Genomic DNA, 8,157 nt, shown 5'->3' on the forward strand with positions numbered 1-8,157 from the left:
TGTGTGTGTGTGTGTGTGTGTATGTGTGTGTGTGTCTGTGTGTGTGTGTTCATATATATCTCTATGTACGATGTATAATGTAAAATATATACAATATATACGAACGCATGGGTATAATATATTATATTATATATACAATATTATATCATTATATCATATTACAATATCCTGTTTTATATTGTATTACATATTATACACGTGTGCGTTTGTATGACATATGTATATAGAGATAAGTGTGTATGTATGTATATATATTCATGTATATATATATGTATGTATGTATATGTATATGTATATGTATGTGTGTGTGTGTGTGTGTGTGTATGTGTGTGTGTGTGTGTGTATATATACTATGTATGTTTATACTACCGGTGAACTGGCGTCATAGTTAACATGACAGTCAAAATGAGCGCCATTTCAACTGTCTTACGTTCTGAACTCCAATTACGCTGAGGTCGATTTTTCGTTGAGGCGGATGAGTGGGGGTGTGTAAGTAGTGTCGGGTCTAGTCCCACTGTATGCGCAGCAGTGGGACTGTTTCCCAGCAACTTCGGACCTACCAAATCTACTTAAGTATACTTGGGAGACGGAATCTGAATGAAACCATCGTACTATGTGTATATATGTAAACACACACACATGCAAATACAAGAACACTCACACATATATATATATATACACACATGCATACTTGTGTTTGTATGCGTGTGTGTGAGTGCAAATGTTTCATGTATTTTTTGGTGTTATGATTAGCTTATGCCACTATGTATTTAAGACTTCTGAATACAGTCTTTCACCTGCACACTTAAGTGATATTTTTCCTTACACATTCCGATCATAAACACACACTCACATGGCCATACACACGCAAACACTATCAGATGCACATACATACTCATACACATACACATATACATGCACGCAGGTATTATCTATATGTGTGTGTGCAGCATGTATGCATACCTTTTTGGATATGTATCTATGTGGAATTATATATACAATGATGCTTTAATTCATCTGTTGATTGCGAAATCACGTGTGTCTCACTTTAGTGCATCCTTTAAATACTTGTCTAACCGTTAAATGCCACAAAAGAATTTAATGTGCAAATATTTGGTTGCGTTCATGAAAATATTCAACTGTAATACTTCGGCTTCTCTTAAGAAACAAACAAATATAACATCGTCAGGTTATCATATTTTATAGAACATCAAACACATCAATTTCAACCGATAATGTTTCATAATAGCTTTTAAACCAACACTGAACCATTATGGAATTAGAAATAGCGCACTATGTTAGAAATTGCAAAGATATTAAATTACGCATATAGTAGAAATATAAAATATTGAGAAATATATTAATGTAAAAAAAAAAAACGCACACAGAAGCATACGCATGGATATCATGTGTGTGATTAATTATAAGGGGAACACTTACAGAGTCACACAACGCATGAAGGCCACCACATATATGTACATACATGTGTCAATGCGTGTATACATACACACAACACATATATACATATCGCATGAAGAAATGAACGCATGAATATGAGCCACACAGTGTCACATGGACTATGATCGTAAGTAACATTTGAAATGTGGAAATGCGCGCAGCGATGCATTAGAATATTTATAGATTCCAATCCTTAAATCATTTTTATTAGTATTTTCATAATCATCTTTCAAGTCTTGCCGAGTGTCTTCCTCATACCTAGGGCAGAAAAAACGTACAGTAGACATTGGTAGGCCCTTAAAAAAAAACAGATATGGATAGATAGATAATAAATATAGATGTGCATATATATGTATATATTTAGATATGTACTATAGATATATAAGGAGAGACAGAGAGATAAATACATAGATAAATATTTATATGTATACGTTGACACATATATGAATGTATTCATGGGTGTTTCTTCTTTTGTGAGTGTAAGTATTATATAATGTTGTGTGTTGCGTTTCTTACACTCAGACACTACAGTTGTTTTACTGAAACAATTGTCGTTGAATTGAATGCTAACGTATAGATATGAGGTTGTCAAATTGTTATAAATATAAGTGAAAGCGTTGTTTCTTTTTTGTTAAAGTTAATTGTATGTTAGATATAATTTTATTTTCACATATTTAAACATTTACATAATTTGATATCTGCCAATTTTGAATTTTACAAATTACTTAAATTTCATAGAATACACAAATTTCCTCCCTGCCCATCAGCATATATATATATATATATATCATGTTTTATGTTGTCTAAATGTTTCATGAAATAGATGCATAAATATTAAATAAATGTTCTGTATGTCTACATGATATGTCGTATGAAAATTTTCCAAATATGGGAAGACGGTGCTGCAGAATATACAATAATATTCATTGCAAATATATGTACACAGTTAGTGGCAGGTTGATTTCAAGGTAAAATAAAAGCCACATGTAAGAAAAGAGGTAACTGAAAAATGAAATGAATCATGTTAATTACAATGAAACTATGGCAAATAGATGTGTTTTTATGTTTATATTCATACATATCTCTGTATATATGTGCAGTACATATTCACACATATAGACACTCATATATCACTACTCACATAACTCTCTCTCTCTTTCTCTCTCTCTCTCTCTCTCTCTCACACACACATACACACATGTATATATATATATATATATATATATTAAATTCGTTTAAGGTAACGTCAGTGGTGTGCAAATAAAACTTCTGTTTCAATATGCCGGCTACCGTTTAATGTTACTGACGAGTGAGACAGATTTTCGGGGTTGCATCATGGTTATATCTATATAATGGAGGATAAATATAATAATAAGTATAATTCTGGGATCGAATTTATAAATATTCAATACATTGTTACATGCGTTTCCACAAATCATATAATCTTGACATCAGAATCAGTATCCTTGGGATTAATTAAGTACAGTATTGCCCATATTATCACTGGGCATCCGGTTGATCATTTGATCAGGCGATGCTGCATCAGTGGATGAATCGTTGAGAGATGTTTATCCCTTCTTGCCCATATAAATGCCATTCTTGCTATAAAAAGGACTTCGCTGACCACTACATTTATATATTTTTTCTCCTTGTTTCTCTCCTTATTTCTTTCTGTGTTCCTTTCAGTTGAAGAGTGTGGGCTCGAAACGTCAACGACTTTCTCTGTTTCCGAGCGTTATACTAATACATCCATTTGTTGTTTACACCACCTGTCTACGTATATATTTATATATATTTGACTCTGAAGGTTGGATTTTCATTGAAGGCTAAAGTTTCATTCCACTGACGATGAATACAACGCCGTGAAACTCGTGCCCCGAGAGAGAGTTTCAGCTTTATTTTTAAGAGAAAAACATATCGTCTGCAACAAATGTTGCACATTCCTTTAATATTTCTTGACAACACAGTCAATGTGCATATATGTACATAACATACTGTAATGCAATATGAATACAATCTAAAACATGTGCAAGCACACAGTGAGACATATATTATTTGGCGTAACGGGAAAGCAACATAGCCTCATGAACACAAACACACACATACGAACCGACACACATACTTCCACCTCAAATACAATATATTCCAACTTTGTTTCATAGTTCTTAGAGAACAAAGATTAGTTGCTGCATCGGACTAAACTGTGGTGCTGTTCGTAACTAAATGCATATAATTCTTACTGCATACATTTACGTACGATTTCTTATGATATTTTGATAAAATATGGATTCCTATGGACGAAATACTGGTCCGCTCTATTCTACCATGCAATTCCACACAAGAATATTCTGCCTTCAGATCTATGCCTACAAAAATGACACTGCTCTTTTCTTTTCCCATCCATATTCACGTGAATGCCAGTATTGGTTGGGTAAGGTTCGTCGCATTCGTCTATACTCTTACCCATAGAAATTTATGGTTTTCGTGTCGATACAACAAATCGATATTCCTTTCTATTTATTTCCCGGATACCTTTAGTGTTTCTGCTCAATCGTTAAGTCATTTCATTGATTGTTTCATAAAATTCCATTAATGCATATCAACCTTTAGGAGAGAACGAATGTAAACATAATTTTTTTTTGTTCTGAAACTGAGCGATGAGCTATCGTATAAATACATATATATAAATTCGCACGAGCACAAACACACAGGCACACACACACACACACATACAGACACACATCCATACATACACACACACTCACGGACTTTCATATACACTAAATTACGCATAAACATACCCACATACCGAAGCACTCTCATATGCGTATAAAAGTATATGCAAGCGTATACGTGTATATATAATTGAGTGTGGTAAGTGGATGTGGGTGTATATGTTAACTTATTCTTTCACAAAAAAAAAAACGAAAAAAAATCAATTTACTTCTCTGTAAATTACCAGCATTTATTTTATAGAAAATTATATCTATTAGCGAATCATATCCGGAAGGTATGTTAATATAAAGTAGAATTATAGATAACATTTATTAGTTTTTTGCTTTTTTTGACTTCGTATTAGCTATTATTCAAAATAAATATATTTTAATATATTTTATTTTATATATCAACCAAATGCATAATATCCAAGTGCCGTAAGAAAAGTAAAAAAAAAAATGTAAAACCAAATTCATCACAAATAGTGTAATAATCTGAAGAAGCGAAACATCAAAAAAAGAAAATAACAACGATATTAAAATAACAACAACAACTATGATGACGATGATTATGGTGATGGGGACGATGATGGCAATACTGATAATAATAATAATAATAACAATAATAATAATAATTATCATTATCATTATTATTATTATTATTATTATTATTATTACTATTATTATAAATAACAATAATATTAATAATAATAATGTTGATGATAATAATAAGCGTGCATGATGCAGTCATTGTTGTGATATCAAAGCTGTGTTATTTAAATCGACTGAATAAGAATCACAATCTAACGTTTCTAATCCATAGTGGGGAAAACGTTTGTTGTATCAGCAACTCATTTCCATGTTGTTGTCGTGTTCACAGAAAAATTTACAGGAATTGCTACATCGTTCATATGTCTTTTGTTCCGATAATCTCTATTCATCATTTTATTCAGAATGTGTTATTTATTTATTTTCATTGTTTTTGCACCCTTTTTTTTTCTTTCTATTTTCTTTTTCTCTCCTTCGAAATATTCAAAGCATTTTATGGCAACAGAGAATAAGGCTATGTCAAATTGTATCGCTTTTTATTGCGGTACCAGTTCTGAATTACAAAGTTCCTAATTTCATTTTAAAAAAAAACAGATAATAATAATAAAACAAAATAATAATCACACTTTTTTATGAGGGATCACACATTTGTGTTTGGATCTTCAGATATTTGTTACGCCTCCCCCTCCGATGCGTTTTAATCATTGTTCATATGTGAAAAGAAATTCGGGTGCGTAAGGAAAGGGACGAAAGTGACAGAGAGTGAGAGAGGGAACATTTTGTTCGCTCAAGGAAATTCCTTCATTCCTTCCAGTGCTTCGTCGATACTTTCTCTTTTATGCGTGTCTGTATATATGTATGCATCTATGTGTGTACGTTATATATATATATATATATATATATATATATGTGTGTGTGTGTGTGTGTGTGTGTGTGTGTGTGTGTGTGTGTGTGTGTGCATATGTACCAGCGTTCGTGCATATGTTTGTGTGTGCGTGTGTACCTGTAGGCGTTTATGTATTTATTTCCTAGAGTGTGCTTACCATCTATAACAGCGGATTGTATTGAAGCTGAAAAATGTCAACGGAAAATCTAAAGAATTTTCTTCCCGCGCTCAACCATTATTTTCTCATTCACACCCATACCATCATTTTATTTAACTAAATGTATTTCCCCTTTAACCCTCTGCCTCCATTCTTTTTTATTATATTACATACTCTCACCCTCCTCCATCTAGCCTTCAACCAAGTTTTATTTCCTTTATATTATTTTATATTATTTGCTTTTATTCAATGATCACGTGGCTTTCTTTTCATTTCCTTTTATTAATTCTTTTATTTTCATGTATATACAGATGGATATTATAACTTGTTTTCTTCCATCAGCATTTATGCTCCATGGAACTGTCCTTAGTCACAATGCCGTAATAGTAAATGATTTTTCATATTAACACACCATGGCAAAATCACATTGAACGTCTATGTCTGATGAATGTCTAATTAACCACTAATGACAATATGAAATTTGAAAAAGTGTACGCATCTTGATCAATAGCGCGTATTATTTTATATGCTTATGTAAATACATATATACATACACGCAATCACATAAATATGCACATCCACGCATATTCACACACACGCACACACACAAACACACATATAAATACATATGTATATGTAAGTTTGAATATATATGTATAAGTCTATATATATATATATATATGTGTATGTGCGTGTATATGTACGTTTTGTAGAGACATACTCATGCACATATGTATGTATGTATGTATGTATGTATGTGTGTGTGTGTATGTACATTTTGAACCTAGGGACAGACACAGACAAATAATTGCAATTTCAGCGTTTCTCTTCGTATTAGATATTTGCCATAATTTTTAGGTATCATCACATGTTATTGTCGTGTAAATTTATGACAAAAATGCGTGTCTTTGTTGTCCATGACACACACACATCGTAACATATTCCACTATTCGTTACTATGGTGGCTTTGTTCTTTCATTTTCATGAGAGCAGTATAGCGATTGTACATCAATATATTTTCCTGTATGTGAAGGAAATAGATGAAAAAAATGAAGAAAAGAGTTTTCCTCTAAACTGAAAATTTTGATTTACATAATTAAACTTAAAAGTACTCATATTTCTTCCCTAAAATCTCTAACAATCTCCGTTGTTTCAACTCTTTCCTCCTCCTCATCTAACAGTTTCTTTCTTTCTTTATTACTTAATGGTAATCTTTGTTTTCTCATTATTTTCTCAGTCGTGTCTGTCTGTTTAATTTCCAATGAAGACAATTACTTGAAATAAATGTAAAATACTACTTATAAATAAAATAATGAATTGAGTATTGGTTACATCAAGAAACACCAAGAAGCCAGTTATAGTTTGGATAAAAACATATCAAAAGAAAGGTGAAATATAAAATAATTTAGTTCTGCTTAAATATATTTTGAGTCACTTGAGAAAAATATTAGTATATAAATATATATATACACATAGACACTACTCATTGTATATATATATGTGTGTGTGTAAATACAGAAAACAATAACTGTGTCTGCGTGTGTATATCTCTTCATTAATACATACATGTATACATACATACACACACACATATATATATTATACATATATGTATGTTCACATACGTATATATATGTATATGATGGCTATTCGTCGTAGTCGATGCATCAGGGCCATAGAATCATACTTTCTTTTATTTTTAATTCATATTCTAGTGTCAGTGAAGTAGTAAATAAAAATAAGGTTGAGCTTTACTCAGTGGATATCGTACACCCGATATATAGGAATATCATATATACACACGGTGAAGATTTTGGGTGAGGCATCTGGCGGGAGAATCGAATCGAAGTCAAGGTCATTTCTCTATAGAAGTGGCAGCATTTCTGTAAAAGAGCCAGAGTGTATCCAATGATGATATCAATTATATCTTTTGAAAATTACACGAAAATATATAAGCTAGAGTAGGCGAATCTATTTCGAACGAGAAGACACAAGCGTAGGAAGAGAAAGAGAAAGACAAACACTAAGATGATAATAACGAAAAGTAAATAACGAACTATTTATTTTATATTTATGATGTATTCACATTGCCAGTTATGTTTATATTGGATTCGTGTTTTCCTGTGTTGATACAGTGAAGAGGTTGATTGAAATAAAGCATACTAACAATATTAGGTTAAGCAAGGATGTGTTTGCAAGACAGATACACATTTTGCCCATCTGTCTATCAATCTATCTATCTATATTTCTCTCTGTCTCTCTCTGTGTTTCTCTCTCTCTATCTCTGTGCCTCTCTCTCTCTCTCTCTCTCTCTCTATATATATATACATATATACATGTAAAAATCTATCTATCTATCTATATCTATCTATCTATCTATCTATCTATCTATC

This window comes from Octopus bimaculoides, chromosome 19, assembly GCF_001194135.2.
Source record: "Octopus bimaculoides isolate UCB-OBI-ISO-001 chromosome 19, ASM119413v2, whole genome shotgun sequence".
Lineage (NCBI taxonomy): Eukaryota > Metazoa > Mollusca > Cephalopoda > Octopoda > Octopodidae > Octopus > Octopus bimaculoides.